Raw genomic sequence first — 16,632 nt, 5'->3', positions numbered from 1 at the left:
ACCTGACGCAGCGGTTTAAGTCAGGGATTGGGATGCCCACATCCCATGTTGGAGTGTCTGGTCAAGTCCTGGCTATCTGCACTTCCAATCATCTTCCTGCTAATGTGCCTGGGAGGCAGCGGAGGAGGCCCAAGTACTTGGGTTCTGCCACCCACATGGGAGAACCAGATGCAGTTCCTGGCTCCTGGATTCACCCTGGCCCAGCCCTGGCTATTGCAGGCATTTAGAGAGTGAACTAGTAGGTGAAAAATATCCCTCTCTGGCATAAAAAATGAAAATAAATTTTAAAACTTTAAATATACAGGGCCAGCACTGTGCCATAGTATGCTAAGCCTCTGCCTGGAGCGCCAGCATCCTCTATGGGTGCCAGTTCAAGTCCTGGCTGCTCCTCTTCCGATTCAGCTCTCTAATGCACCTGGGAAAGCAGTGGAAGATGGCCCAGGTGCTTGGGCCCTTGCACCCACATGGAAGACCCAGAAGAAGTTCCTGTTCCTGGCTTTGAATTGGCCCAGCCCCAGCCATTGCGGCCATTTGGGGAGTGAACCAGCGGATGGAAGACCTCTCTCTCTGTCTGCAACTCTGCCTCTCAAAGAAATAAGTAAGTCTTTAAAATTTTTTTAAATGCTGTATATATAGGTAGGGGGAAACATGGGAGGAAAATGCATATGTAAGCCGACGTCGCGGCTCACTAGGCTAATCCTCCGCCTTGCGGCGCCGGCACACCGGGTTCTAGTCCCGGTCAGGGCGCCAGATTCTGTCCCGGTTGCCCCTCTTCCAGGCCAGCTCTCTGCTGTGGCCCGGAAGTGCAGTGGAGGATGGCCCAAGTGCTTGGGCCCTGCACCCCATGGGAGACCAGGAGAAGCACCTGGCTCCTGCCATCGGATCAGTGTGGTGCGCCGGCCGCAGCACGCCAGCCGTGGCGGCCATTGTAGGGTGAACCAACGGCAAAAGGAAGACCTTTCTCTCTGTCTCTCTCTCTGTCTATTCTGCCTGTCAATAAATAAATAAATAAATGAAAATGCATATGTAGTGACAAGCATGAGTAGCAGGTCTTAAACCTCAATACCTGGAAACCCCAGGCTGCTGCACAGTCAGAAAGAGAGTGTACTCCCAGTATGCTCTCCTGATCTCTCAGGGAACATCACTCACCCTTGATCCTGTACACTGGAGAACCGCCCATCACTCCGTCTTTTTATTTATTTATTTTTTTTTTTTCTAATCACCGCGCTGATCCGATGGCAGGAGCCAGGAGCCAGGTGCTTTTCCTGGTCTCCCATGGGGTGCAGGGCCCAAGCACCTGGGCCATCCTCCACTGCACTCCCTGGCCACAGCAGAGAGCTGGCCTGGAAGAGGGGCAACCGGGACAGAATCCGGCGCCCCGACCGGGACTAGAACCCGGTGTGCCTGCGCCGCTAGGCAGAGGATTAGCCTAGTGAGCCACGGCGCCGGCCTATTTATTTTTAAGAATTGTTCAGCTCTTCTTTCCTTTAGAAAACTTCTGATTCATATGTGATACATGACTACAACTTCCTTTGCCAATTTACTCCCAGTAAGTAATCACCATCTTTATAACATTTTCTTTTTTTTTTTTTTTTGGGGGGGGGGGAGTGTTGGGAGTCACAGAAATTCAATCAAAACCAAAACAATTTGCTACTGCCAGAATCTGTCCACCTCATGAATAAACTCTAGAAAATCATATCATTCCCTAGGTAGTTTTGCCCTCTATGCAACAGATGTACTTCATTCCTTATTTCTCACCCTAAAATTGTTACTGATTGGTGAATTAAACCTAAGGAACAGGGTGATTCGCAAGGTACTGTACAGGTACCAAAGCAGTCAGGGGACAGTTCCAGGGAAGCCTGAGCTGTTTTAACTTAACATACAAACAGAAACCTACATTCTATACACACAAACAGAAACCTGCACTCTATACACACACACAGAAGCCTGCATTCTACTTTAACTTAATACTCCCGGTTCCCTTATGATCTGGGGAAGCAGAGTTACAGAGCTATTGTGACAGAGGAAACCTAAGGCCAAAGGGCAGCTGCACAAGGTCAGGTAAGTGGCAAACCCCTGGGTCCAGGCACCCATTTCACAAATTCATCCAAGAACAGAACTTCTCAAAAGTTATATGCAAAACTGTAATGCTACAGCATCATTAAAGCATCACTAAAGAGAAACATGGGCCAGCACTGCGGTGTAGCAGGCAGAGCCGCTGTCTGCAGCGCCGGAATCCCGTATGGCTGCATTTTGGGTCCCAGCTGCTCCATTTCCAATCCAGCTCCCTGCTAACGTGCCGGGGGGGGGGGGGGGCAGCAGAGGATGGCCCAGGTCCTTGGGCCCCTGCACCCATGTGGGAGGCCCAGAAGAAGCTCCTGGCTCCTGGCTCCTGGCTTCAGATCAGCCCAGCTCCAGCCATTGCAGCCACCTGGGGAGTGACCCAGCAGATGGAAGATCTCATGCTAGCTTGCTCTCTCTCTGTACCTCTTTCAAATAAATAAAGAGGAGCATACACACGGAAAGAATCTAAATGGCCAAGAACAGGGAATGGTTAAATACCTAATGAGCTATTATGCTGTCAATAAAAACTGTAATTGTGAAATATACTCATTGGGCACATGGAACATGGAGCTCTGCTTAAAAGTTGAGTTTAAAAAATCTGGCCGGCGCCGCGGCTCACTAGGCTAATCCTCTGCCTAGCGGCGCCGGCACACCGGGTTCTAGTCCCGGTTGGGGCGCCGGATTCTGTCCCGGTTGCCCCTCTTCCAGGCCAGCCCTCTGCTGTGGCCAGGGAGTGCAGTGGAGGATGGCCCAGGTGCTTGGGCCCTGCACCCCATGGGAGACCAGGAGAAGCACCTGGCTCCTGGCTCCTGCCACCGGATCAGCGCGGTGCGCCGGCCGCAGCGCGCCGGCCGCGGCGGCCATTGGAGGGTGAACCAACGGCAAAAGGAAGACCTTTCTCTCTGTCTCTCTCTCTCACTGTCCACTCTGCCTGTCAAAAACAAAACAAAACAAAAAAATCTAATATATGCATTTGAGCCAAGGAAAAGGAAAAACAATTGTGCATGGTGATGGGATGACTGGTAGTTATCTTTTTTCCAAAGTTTTTGGGCTGACAGATTGACGTTATAGTTTTCTCAAAATGCATATTTATCTATTTTCATCCATTTGAAAGGCAGGAAAAAAGGAAAGAGTCATCTTCTACCTGCTGGTTTACTCTCCAAATGTCTACAACAGCAGGTCTGTGCCAGGCCAAAGCTAGGAGCCTGGAACCCCATGCTGATCTCCCACATGGGTGGCAGGGGCCCAAGCATCTGGGCCATCCTCTGTTGCCTCCCAGGATGTGTTAGAAGGGAGCTGGATCAGAAGCGGAGCAGCTGGTACTCCAACTGAACAAATGATTGTCTCCTGCATTGAGAAGTGTTGAAACCCACAAACAGGAGGAGTCTCCTGAGATCAGCGCAAGCGCTGGGCAGCCTGATGCCAATAGATCGCTGTAAGGAAACACCTGCATGATGCTCACTTTGTACACTTATCCCCTTCCCTCCCTCCCCTCTTTCCACCTAGAGAGAAGGACAGAGGAGATTGGTCCCTTGAGGAGGTAGGAAAATTGTGTAAGAGAGGGGAGATGGAGGTAGTGTGTGCGAGGAGGAGCTGGGAGCCTGCTGCTGCCTCACAAAGTGGTCGGAGCTTGCAGCAGAGATATGATGTTAGATGAAAGTAATGCTGTCCTCATGGAGAAATCTCTGGGATGGCTGAGCACGGTCACAGGTGAAGTGAGTACACTGTGAATGGTGTGGCAGTTCAACAGCCGCAGCAGGAATAACCTTTCTTACGATTGCAACACCAAAGCCAGCAGCAGGAATAACCTTTCTTAACAACTGTAAACACCAAAGCTGAAGCTTTTGAAAGCCAAAGATCAGGACCTGTTTCTATTTAGTCCTGGTGAGGAAAATAAAAGACAACAGCCATCCGTAACAGTGGACAAGGCATGTACCATGTATGTTATTGTATTCCTTTGAACCTTGCTCTAAAGTATCACAGTTTACAAGGAGATGACAGGAATTAATGAAAATACCCTTTTATAAAAACAAAAGAAAATATTCAAAAAAAGAAAAAGAAGAAAGAAAAGATAAGCAATTAAAAGTTGTTTTCATCAAAACCCTTGCCAGCATAAGGTTAAAAGGGAACCAAGAAAGTTTGGCACAGCAGAGTGAAGTCACCACTTGGGCCAACCACATCCCACACTGGGCTATCTGGAAAGGAGTCCGAGTCCTGGCTCTGTTTCGGAATCTGGCTTCCTACAAGTGCACCCTGAGAGGCAGCAGGTGGTGGCCCGAGCACCTGGGTCCCAGACTCCTGGCTTCAGCCTGGCCCAGTTCATGCTGTTGCAGGTATATAGGTAGTGTACCTGAATACAGATCTCTGTCTCTGTCTCTCTACTTTTCAAATAAATAAAATTTCTAAAGTTTAGAAACAAGGGTGAGTAGAGGGAGGGCGGCAAATAACAAACCATAAGGAGTAACTGGAACCCACAGTTACTGTCATTAACATGTTAATAGAAAGGTACTTCAAATGGGCAGGTTTCAACTGCACTGCTTGAGAAGCCCACATCCCATATGGAATCTGACGGCTTGGGTTCAAGAGCTTGGGCTCTGCTCCCAATTCTAGCTTCTTGCTAATGCACACCCTTGGAGGTAGTTGGGTCCCTCCCACCCACATGGGAGACCTGGATGAAATTCCCAGCACCCACCCAACCTCAGCCTCGTCCAGCCCCCGCTGTTGCAGGCATTTGGGAAGTGAACTAGTCTGTCTTTCTCACTCTCTGTCAAGTAAGTGTAATTTTGAAAAATTAATTAATTTTAAAAAATGAGGATCCAGTGTTGTGGCACAGCAGATAAAGCTACCACCTACAATGCCAGCATCCCATATGTGCACCTGTTCGAGTCCCAGCTGCTCCACTTCTGATCCAACTCTCTGCTACAGCCTGGAAAAGCAGCAGAAGATGGCCCAACTCCTTGGGCCCCTGCACCCATGTGGAAGTCCTGGAAGAAGCTCCAGGCTCCTGACTTCGGATTGGCACAGCTCTGGCCACTGTAGCCATCTGGGGAGTGAAGCAGCAGATGAAAGATTTTCTCTCTCTCTCTCTCTTTGCAGCTCTGCCTTTTCAAATACATAAATAAATCATGGGCTCAACTGGCTAAGCCACTGTATGCAGTGCCAGCATCCTATATGGGCACTGGCTGAAGTCCAGGCTGCTCTGCTTCTAATCCTGCTCCCTGCTAATCACTTGGGAAACCAGTGGAAGATGCCCCAAATCCCTGGAACCCACATCCACGTGAGAGGCCCAGGTGGAGTTCTAGGCTTCTGGCTTCAGCCTGGTCCAACCCTGGCCATTGTGGACATCTGGGGAGTGAAGCAGTGGATGGAAGACCTCTTCTTCTCCCTCCCTCTCTATCTCCGCCTTCCCCCTACCCCCCACCCCCCACCGTAACTCTGCCATTCAAATAAACAAAGAAATCTTTAAAAAAAAAAAAAATCTGAACAAGGGTTTCCAAAAGTAATAATCATCTCCACCCAGCAGCGCACTAACAGCAGTGTGGCTGATCTGACCTGTCGCAGGGGTGACTGAGCAATGCCTGCCGAAAGCCTGACATTCACCCTGAGGAATGCAGAGGCAAAGGACAAGAACAAGTGTGACAGGATCACTGGTAATGGAAAGGGGGGTACAACCTAATCGCTCAACAATAAGAAACTGGTTCAAGATTGCTGAAAGACAGGGGCCGGGACTGGAGTAGCGGGTAAAGCCACCACCTGCAGTGCCAGCAGCCCTTATGGGTGCCAGTTCGAGTCCAGGCTGCTCCACTTCCGATCTAGCTCTCTGCTATGGCCTAGAAGAAGCTCCTGGCTTTGGATTGGCCCAGCTCTGGCCACTGCAACCATTTAGGGAGTGAACCAGCAGACGAAAGATCTCTCACTCACTCACTCTCCCACTCTTTCTGTCTCTGCCTCTCTATAACTCTGCCTTTCAAATAAATAAATAAATCTTTAAAAAATGTTGAAAGGCCAAAAATTTGACTTTATGGTTTTCTACCTCAATAACCTTTGATATTTGACCTTTCAATCTCTATCAGAGAGATAGTAAAATTGGTTGAGTAACTGTATAGTAATCGAAGTGCCTGAAATACAATACTAATAAGTATATGTCCTTAGTCATAAAAGGCAAATAAATCTTTAAGATCAGCAGTACTGGGGCCGGCACTGTGGCGCAGCGGGTTAATGCTCTGGCATGAAGTGCTGGCATCCTATATGGACGCCGGTTCTAGTGCCAGCTGCTCCTCTTCCAATCCAGCTCTCTGCTATGGCCTGGGATAGTAGTAGAAGATGGTCCAAGCCCTTGGGCCCCTGCACCCACGTGGGAGATCTGGAAGAAGCTCCTGGCTCCTGTCTTCGGATCGGCACAGCTCTGGTCGTTGTGGCCATCTGGGGAGTGAACCAGCGGATGGAAAAACCTCTCTCTGTGTCTCTACCTTTCTCTGTAACTCTTTCAAATAAATAAAACAAATCTTAAAAAAAAAAAAAAAAAGATCAGCAGTATTCTGTGATATAGCTAAAACATATTTACAAAAAAGTGTATATTGATATCTTTCTTTATGACTACATCCAATTCAGAAATCTAAGCTGTAAAATTATGTTTTGTTTGACAATTGTTTTACATGCATGTGTTTCATTTTCTCAGCTGGCTAGCATGATACAAGGCAGACAATGTGAACTTAATAATCTGACATTTAACTAATACAGAAAAAAAAAAGAAACTGCTTCAATAAGCTACAATATCACACACAATCAAATATGTAAGGGGCCAGCACTGTGGCACAGCGGGTTAACACCCTAGCCTGAAGCACTGGCATCCCATATGGGCACCGGTTTGAATCCCAGTTGCTCCACTTCCAATCTAGCTCTCTGCTGTGGCCTGGGAAAGCAGTAGAAGATGGCCCAAGTCCTTGGGCCCCTGTACCTGTGTGGGAGACCCAGAAGAAGTTCCTGGCTCCTGGCTTCAGATCGGTGCAGACCTCTCTCTCTCTCTCTCTCTCTCTCTCTCTGTGGCCAACTGGGGAGTGAACCATTGAATGGAAGACCTCTCTCTTTCTCTCTGTGTAACTCTTTCAAATAAATAAATAAATCTTAAAAAATGTAAATAATTGTCGTACAACACTAGTCATCATCATAAATCATACACTAGATCAATACTTAAGGCAATTAGGAATGCTCCTGATATTGGATGAGAGGAGTCTGAAGTGTATACACAGAACAAACTCTAAGGCCGGCGCCGCGGCTCACTAGGCTAATCCTCCGGGTTCTAGTCCCGGTCGGGGCGCCAGATTCTGTCCCGGTTGCCCCTCTTCCAGGCCAGCTCTCTGCTGTGGCCCGGGAGTGCAGTGGAGGATGGCCCAAGTGCTTGGGCCCTGCACCCCATGGGAAACCAGGAGAAGCACCTGGCTCCTGCCATCGGATCAGCGCGGTGCGCCGGCCGCAGTGCGCCGGCTGCGGCGGCCATTGGAGGGTGAACCAACAACAAAGGAAGACCTTTCTCTCTGTCTCTCTCTCTCACTGTCCACTCTGCCTGTCAAAAAAATAAAATAAAAATTAAAAAAAAAGAACAAACTCTATTTCAAGTAAAAATGCATATTGTTATTGAAAAAGGCTAGAATACACCAAAATCTTAAAAGTATCCACAGATGATGAAATGATCTTACTTATTTTCAGATTCTAATTTATTAAAATCATTATTACTCATGTAATTTTATTAAATTATATATACATTTTAAAAATAATTATTTATTTGAAAGTCAGAGTTACAGATAGAGTAGGAGAGACAGAGATCTTCTATCCTCTGGTTCACTTCGCAGATAGCCACAATGGCCACAGCTGAGGCAGCAGCCAGGACCTTCTGGGCCTCCCATTTGGGTGGCAGGGGCCCAAGCACTTTGGGTGATCCTCTGCTGCTTTTTCCAGGCCATTAGCAGGGAGCTGGATCAGAAGTGGAGCAGCAGGGACACAGACCAGTGCCCGCATGGGTTGCTGGCATCACAGGCTGTGGCTTTACCCATTACGCCACAATGCTGGCCCCTAAATTATATTTTTAATATACAAAAAGAAAAAAATTGAGGTGCTCCTCATACAGGAGTCTAAACATCATTAATATCAACTTCTTTTTTTCCCCAAGATTTATTTATTTATTTAAAAGAGTTACACAGAGAGAGGAGAGGCAGAGAGAAAGAGGTCTTCCATTCGATGGTTCACTCCCCAAATGGTCGCAACGGCTGGAGCTGTGCCAATCCTCCGGGTCTCCCACACGGGTGCAGGGGCCCAAGGATTTGGGCCATCTTCTACTGCTTTCCCAGGCCATAGCAGAGAGCTGGATCAGAAGTGGAGCAGCCGGGATTCAAACCGGCACCCAGATGGGATGCTGGCACTTCAGGCCAGAGCGTTAACCTGCTGCGCCACAGTGCCGGCCCCAATATCAATTTCTTAAAGCCCATGTGGCATGACTCAGCAGGGGAATGCTGGCTAGAAAATCAATGGTATAACTTAATTAAAATACAAGATGCAGTCAAAACAAAAAGCTTCGGCATTCACCAGCGTGTGCAGCCTGTTGAAAGCGGCAAGCCGAAGTTGGGAAGAGCAAACCACAGGCAGGCAGTTGCCCGTCCTGCCTGGGACAGCCGCTCGGGGACCAGAGCTGAGTTCAGAAACACCAGCCTAGGCACGACAGCCCACTCCGCAGAGCCTTTGGCAGAGGCTCACTCCGGTCTGATGGGTCTGGATCCAGGCCTGACCCAGAAGTAAGTCCTGGTCCACAGGAAAGGCTAAGCCCAGAGCAAATTTCACTTGAAGGTCAGATGGTGGAATTCTGCAACAACATGTGCAAGCCCCCAAAGCAAAAAAGCAGGCGAGGCCCACAGCCTGACACTGCACCCTCTCGGGGCGATTTCCTCCTCCATGGCTGTCTGGAACAAAAGGGCGGGGGACTAAATCCCACGGTTTATTACTGTCTACTGGTTTGCCTAGGGAATGTTACCAAACATTTAAGTAAACCTATTGTTTGGGTAGGGGAAGGAGCATCCTCAATTTAGAAGGGCTCAACAGGCCCAATCAGCCCATTAGACAGAACCAGTATGAATGCATGATTATGGCGAAACCACTAGGTCTACAGACTTCAAACGCCAAAATCCCACCATAAACAAAAACAAACCAACAGAACTTATGTCGCCTGTGTGTATGGATCTTTGTGACTGCCACTTACGGGAACTGTGACCACTTCTGCATGGAGGCTTAGCACTTCCACGACCTCCCTAGCACGGGGTTCCCAAGTCGTAAAAGGCACACCCACAGTCATGGGTGTGCTCCCAGTGATCAGCCAATAGGAACGCCACCGCTGAGTAAGGACTCGTGAACGATTATTTCTGAAAGGAAGTCTCCTACTGAGAACACTTCAGGACCCAGTGATCCGGCTGAAGAAAGTTAGGCCGCATGCTTCGCGAAGGAAGAGCTTCTCTGTATTGACCACTGCATCCCCACTAGGTACTCAAGCATATTTGTTGAAGCAATAAAGTGAAAACTTCATGCTTGCAAATGGCCTTAAAGTTGTTCCAAATCAAAAAGTAAAATTGAATGACAAGTCCTCCCAAGGCTGTGTAAGAAAAGCCCGGCAAAGGAGCATCCGTGAGGGCAAACATGAAGAGACGGTCTGGGAAAGCGGCCCCAATTACACTGTTAGAACAGCGGGTTCCAAGGTAAACCACTCAATAAAGGGGCCTGGGCACCAGCTGAGAGGAATCCCTAACACATACAGTCGCTTGTTTCAGCAAAGGAGGCCCCCAAAATACTGGACCTTATCAGAAAGGACACTGGAAGCAAATTACAGCTTGTGATCCTGCCCTCACTCAGACCACCCTGTATCCACAGCTACTCGTGCTGCGCAGTTTGGTTCCCTAACCTTGGGAAAAAGCAGAGGGAGAGGCTTGAGAAATGAGACTGAAGTTGTGCAGGAGAAGGGAGGGCTTTCTAAGGAGAGCCTGAAAACTAGAACTCTGTTCTCTTCTAGGAGGCGGGAGCAGCACAGCTGAGGTGTGTATGTGTGTTCATCAAACCTCAACACTAAGCATAAGGTAGAATTCTGAAGCTTGATGATGTAGACAAATAAAAGATGGCACTATTCATTAGGCAGAAAATATACTGAGGCTGTTATAGGTAATAAATATCTATAAATGTACAAATGTCCACACATTCAAATCTAGAAGTTAAATAAAAAATGGTGCAGAAGTAGGACCAAGGACTGGTCACGAAGCTCGCAGGCTTTTCCCCTCAACATCAAAACTTTCAAACGGCCAACAGCATTAAACTCCATAGGCAGTTTTTCTTGGTAATGCCAAGTGCAGTAATGGTAGAACAATAAAAGTTCAGTAACAGGCCAGTAAGTTGGTGGAGACATTCTTATAAGACAAGGACACAAATAACACGCTGCAGATTTACAAAGTGAAAGTGAAAGGCAACATGACTGAAGAAACACTGGACTGTGAGATGATACGTCTGCTGTTGTTTATGGAAGGAAGGATGGAAGGAAGGGAGGCAGAGAGGGAAAAGGAGGGAGGGAGGGAGCTTCACAAGCAGTGGGTGAACTCTTCACCCCCCACAACTGATATCCTCTGAGTCCGATCATAGTTAATGATGGCTAAGAACTTGTTTGTTTTTATTTATTTATTAGAGAGACAGACACAAGGACAGCTCCCATCCACCTGTTTCCTCTCCAAATGAAGTGAAAGGGAGCTGGGGACTCCACCCAGTTCTCCCACCTGGGAGTCACCAACCCAAGCACTCGAGCCATGACCTGCTGCTTCCCAGGCTGCACATTAGCAGGAAGCCGGAATTGGGAGGAGAGCTGGAACATGAACTCAGGCATGCTGATAGGAGGGCATTCCAACAACTGACTTAATCTTTGGGTAAAATGCCCACCCTGTAATGGTCACAAAATTTTAAATAGGCAAATGTCAGTTACCCTCAGCTGTCTGTTTTAGGAAAAGGAGCATCTCAGGAGACAGCAGGGCAAAGCATAACAAGCTGGGATGCCAAGGGTGGTGCTGCCTTGGCTGCCAGGTAGAACTTCTCCACCAGGAAGGGGAGCTGCACCAGAGGAGAAGGGAAAAGTAACCAGGCTGAGCACAAGGTGCTGCTCCCAAAGGCTGCAGGGTGCCAGCCTGGGCACTAGCAAGCACCGACCAAGACAGCTGTGGTTCCCAGCGGTGGCACCGAAGGCAGCTCAACCAAACTCCAGTAGGATCAACAACATGGAAAAAAGAGGTCCACATTCCTGGACACAGAACAAAGCCTCAAACTAGGAATGGTAGAGCTAAAATAACAAGGAATTGTAAACCACAGGGAACTGGCTTTCACTCCTGTGCTGTCACTAATTACCTGGGGGAAGACCCCAAGCAGGCCTTAAAAAACAACTATAGGGGGATGCATTTGGCCTTGCGGTTAAGCTGTCACTTGGACAGTCACATTGCAGTGCTCTACCCCTATCTCCAAGCTCCTGCTAATGCGCACCCTGAGAGGCAGCGATGATTAACTACTCGAGTGAGGTCCCTGCCACCCACCCGAGCTTTGGTCCTTCCATTACAGGCATTCAGGGAGTGAACCTTCTGTCAATCTTTGCCTTTCAAATAAATAAAATAAATAAAAATTTTAAAACAAACAACTTTAAGGATTGGCTAGGCTAGGCCAGGCTGTAAAAGCTGAGTAAATTAATAGAACATATTTCTACATAAAATTAACTCCCTACCATATGACTGTATGTATCCATGCCCTCCAGTGTGCCAGCCCAAGGCCTGCTTATAGATCTAAGCGACTCCAAGTCACAGATGCTCTGAGTTGGTCAGTGGCCACTGTTTCATTCCATGCGTCACCTGACATTCAAACCATTAGCAAAAGAAAAAAGAAAAAAAAAAGTCTCACAGTGCTTCTCAGCAATGCAGAAGAAAACAGCTGCCCAGTGCACCCAGGAAACATCACCAGATCAGCCCTCGAAGGCACACTCCACACTCCACGGGGACGCCGCCGCGCAGCACAGAGACGCCCTGCTCGGTTCCCATCAGGACAGACAGGCAGGGCTGTTCTCGGCAGCCGCTGCCAAGGCTCTTTCCTTCTAAACTTTACTGTGCCTCTCTGGGACCCTCACATGCCTCCGGGCTGCCTCTCCTGACTAGAAAAGGACACCCAATATCCGACCTCAGCCCCAGACAAACCTGCCAAAGCTCCTGCTCCAGGGCCCTCCTGCGGATGCTTCCCTGAGTGCCGGGAACCAATGCCCTGCCTGCTCCCCACGTTCTCCCAGGGGCTCCCTTTCTCTTTCTCGAATGGTGAGCTTTTCCCTCAGCTCTTGCAGCACACTGTGGGCCGTCCAAAGCTGAGATCCTCCCCCACCTCCAGGAACCAACACACCTGGGCCCTGTGACTGGGGGGACAGAGAGGCTGTCACTGCTCCACACTCCCAGAACCATTCCTTCATTTCCTTCATGCCTCTCAAACCCCTGGCTGATGTCCCTGCCCACCCCGCCCAAGACGGCCTTCACGGAGCTGCAGCTTCTCTGCTCCACGCCTTGTCTGCCACAACCAAAGATGCTATCGATCAAGAACAGAATTCCATTGCAAACACTGTGACGAGATTCGTAGACGGTTGCACTTTGGGGAATCTCAGAAATGATCTGATGCAATGGCTTCCAAATAGCTGACTGCTACTGCTTACTGTACTGATGCAAAAAGAAACCCAGAGGGTGACTAAAATACAGATGCCTGGCACAAGGCACGTAGGACTGTGTTCAGAACACCGCTGGGGCCAGCACTGGGTTAAGCTGCTGCCTGCAGTGCCAGTATTCTATATGGTCAGTGTTTCGAGTCCCAGCTGCTCCACTTCCAACCCAGCTCCCTGCTAATGGCCTGGGAAAAGCAGTAGAGGATTGTCCAAGTGCTTGGGCCCCTGCACCCACAAGGGAGCCTCGGAAGAAGCTCCTGGCTTCTGGCTTCAGCCTGGCTTAGCCCCAGCCAGTCATTATAGCCACCTGTAGAGTGAGCCGGCAGATGAAAGCTTTCTCTCTCTCTCAATTTCTCCCTCCCTCCCGCCCGCCCGCCCTCCCTCCCCCCTTCCCCTCTCCATTAATACTCCCTTCCAAATAAATAACTTTAAAGAAGAAAAAAAATGCCTCTCTCCCATGTCCACGCAGTTGGGTCTGAGTCCCAGTTCCAGCTCTTGACTCCAAGTCACTGCTAATGTGCACCCTGGGAAAGAGCTGATGGCTCATGTTCTTAGATTCTTGCCACCTATGTGGGAGACTTGGATTGAATTCCTAGCTCTCGGCTTCACAGCCCCAGGTGCTGTGGGCATTTGGGGAGTGAAACAGCAGATGGCGGCTTGCTTTCTGTTTCTGAAATAAAAACCACTAAAAAATTAAAAATAAAAATCAGAGGCCTACACTGTGGCATAGAGAGTAAAGCCACTGCCTGAAGTGCCAGCATCCCATATGGGCACCAGTTCCAGTCCCAGCTGCACCACTTCCAATCCAGCTCCCTGCTAATGCACCTGGGACAGAAGCAGAAGATGGCCCAAGTGCTTGGGCCTCTGCTACCCACGTGGAAGACGCAGAGGAAGCTCCTTGCTCCTGGCTTTGGATCAGTTCTGACCATTACGGCCATTTGGGAAATGAACCAGTAGATGGAAGATCTCCCCCCAACACACCCATAACTGCCTTTCAAATAAATAAATACTTAATAATAAAATAAAATAACAGATGTCCAGGCTCCAGTCGTGGAAACCCCAACTCAGCAGGGCTGGGATGGGCCTCAGCTTTTTGTTGCTTCCCAGTTGACTCCAGTGTACCGATCCTGTCCAGCCTCTTCCTTTCCTTCCTGGAGAACAGAGGCTCAGAGAGGTAAAGATCACCCGATAGTCACCAAAGGCCACAACACAGCTGACAGGGAGGACCCAACGCTGGAGGCCCAGACTCAGCTCTTGAGCGCTGCCCCTGAACCCATGCAAGCCACTGAAAGTTTGCTGAGGGCACAGGATCCCTTTAGGGTCCGCACAGCCAACCTCATATTCCCCTTTGTTCCACCACTTCTTCCCCACCACATAATCTGCTTTTACCATGGTTATTCCCTCTTGCTATTTTATTCATTTATTTGAAAAGTAGAGTTGGGGCCAGCATTGTGGCGCAGTGGGTTAATGCTTTGGCCTGAAGCACAGGCATCCCATATGGGCGCCGGTTCGAGACCTGGATGCTCCATTTCTGATCCAGCTCTCTGCTATGGCCTGGGAAAGCAGTGGTAGATGGCCCAAGTCCTTGGGCCCCTGCACCCACATGGGAGACTCAGAGGAAGCTCCTGGCTCCTGGCTTCAGATCGGCACAGCTCCAGCCATTGTGGCCAATTGGGGTGTGAACCATCAGATGGAAGACTTTCTTTCTCTCTCTCTCTGTGCAACTCTGACTTTCAAATAAACAAATAAATATTAAGAAAGAAAGAGAGAGAGAGAAAGAGAGAGAGTTACAAACAGAGAGAGGGAGAGACAGAGAGAAAGGTCTTCCTTCCTCCAGTGGTTCACTCCCCAAATGGCTACAATGACTGGAGCTGGGTTGATCCAAAGCCAGGAGCCAGAAGCTTCTTCCTGGTCTCCCATGCAGATGCAGGGGCCCAACCAAGCACTTGGGCCATCTTCTACTGCTTTCCTAGGTCATAGCAGAGAGCTACTTAGGAAAAGGAGCAGCTGGGACACAAACCAGTGCCCAAATGGGATGTCAGCACCATAGGCGAAGGCTTAGCCAACTACCCCTCCTGCTATTTTTAAGCCCCTCCCCAACAGGCAGTCACTAAGTTATTAACTGGTATTTCTAGGGTTGGAGCTCAACCTGGAAGTCTAATTGTCATCTAACCCCTAAGCACCCTGTGTCTAACTCAACTTCCTCCAACAGTCTTCCCCATTTCACTAGACAACAACTCCTTCCTTCCAGCCACCTATGCTAAAACATCCCTTTCCTTCAGACCTTTCCAACTTCCCATTCAAAACATATCCAAGTCCAACCGTCATCCTCTGTCTCCTGGATTCCCACAAAAACCTCTGCCGGCTCCCTTTGCTCCCCTCCTCCCCAGTGCAGTGGTAAAAGCAGAAGTCATACCACAGCCCTTCTCTCCTCAAAACCCAAGGTCAAGTCAAGGCTTTCCCATAGCCTGCACAGCCCAAAGAGCTTGCCTCGTCTCCTGAGTCCCTGCTCTCACCCGGTGCATCCTGCCCCACAGGCCTGTGTACCGTCAACAAGTGCGCTGGTCTGGCGCCCACCTCTGCCTGCAGCCTACCTGCGCGCTCACTGCCCTGCATCCTTAGGGTCTCTGGCCCATGTCACTTGGCAGGACCCTTCTGTGACCAGCCCATGGGAAGCCCCCCTCCCCTGCTTTGTCTTCACAGAACTCCCCAGCACCTGACACACAGATCAGAGTGGCTCATTTCCTGATTGTCTGGTTATGCGCTTCGATGTGCCTGCTGGAAGGTGATCCACCGCGAGAAAGGGGAACAGTTTGATAATTCAGCTGTCTAGACTGAGACTGTCCAAAGACAGTCAGAGATTCCCAAGCAGGTTTATTACCAGTCAAGCATTTGGCAAACATGCAATGTCTTTTGTGCCTAGCATTTAGAACTTTAACGAGCCCTTCGGCAGGGATGGGAGCTCGTCAGCAGGAAGGACCTACTTGTCTACAGCCCTTGTCGATGAATCCTGGACCCCTATCAGCATGACTAAATTAAATGTTTTATCAGCAGGGAGTGCCTGCTAGCCAATGTCCCCACTACAAGGTCGTCTGTCTTGATGGCATCAGTGTCACACTGATGGAAACAGGACGCCAGCCCTGAGACCCACAGGCAGAGGAGGCCACAGGTGCTCTCGAGTCTTAGAAAGGAGGTACAACCCTGCAAATGAACTGAAATCAGTGTATTACACTTATTTTTAAGATTTATTTATTTATTTGAGAGGCAGAGTTACAGAGAGGGAGGGAGGGAGGAAAGGAGAGGGGGGAGAGAGGGAGAGAGAGGGAGAGAGAGGGAGAGAGAGGGAGAAAGAGGTCTTCCATCCTCTGGCTCACTCCCCAAATGGCCACAACAGCCGGAGCTGGGCTGATCCATAGCCAGGAGCCAGGAGCCGGGAGCCTCCTCCAGGTCTCCCATGTGGGCACAGGGCCCCATGTACTTGGGCCATCCTCCACTGCTTTCCCAGGCTATTAGCAAGGAGCTGGATTGGAAGTGGAGCAGCTGGGACTCAAACTGGTGCCCATGTGGGATGCCGGCACTGCACCGCTGTGCCACAGTGCCAGCCCCTGAATGTTCTTTAAATGGGCAAATTGTATGACATGTGAATTACACCTCACTGTAACCATTATGTTTCCTAAAAAGATAAACAGAAAAGGGGCTGTAACTGGAGGGAGCTGCGATTTTGCAGGCACAGAGGCAAAGTGACACAGAGCTGAGAATTGGACCCCCTCCCTCCCTTGCCTGAGACAGACCACTGCATGTTAGAGGGGAGCAATCCA

General features: G+C 49.4%; 1 protein-coding gene across 9 annotated transcripts in view; it reads right to left on the bottom strand.

Moving 5' to 3' along the window:
- The window catches only part of ZNF592 (zinc finger protein 592), a 57,780-nt gene that overhangs the window by 23,513 nt on the left and 17,635 nt on the right, over positions 1-16,632 (bottom strand). The window lies entirely within an intron of this gene.

This window comes from Oryctolagus cuniculus, chromosome 12 (assembly GCF_051225735.1).
Source record: "Oryctolagus cuniculus isolate XC-2025 breed Fujian yellow rabbit chromosome 12, ASM5122573v1, whole genome shotgun sequence".
Lineage (NCBI taxonomy): Eukaryota > Metazoa > Chordata > Mammalia > Lagomorpha > Leporidae > Oryctolagus > Oryctolagus cuniculus.
Note: the sequence above shows the minus strand (reverse complement) of the source record. Positions and strands in the feature narration are given on the sequence as shown.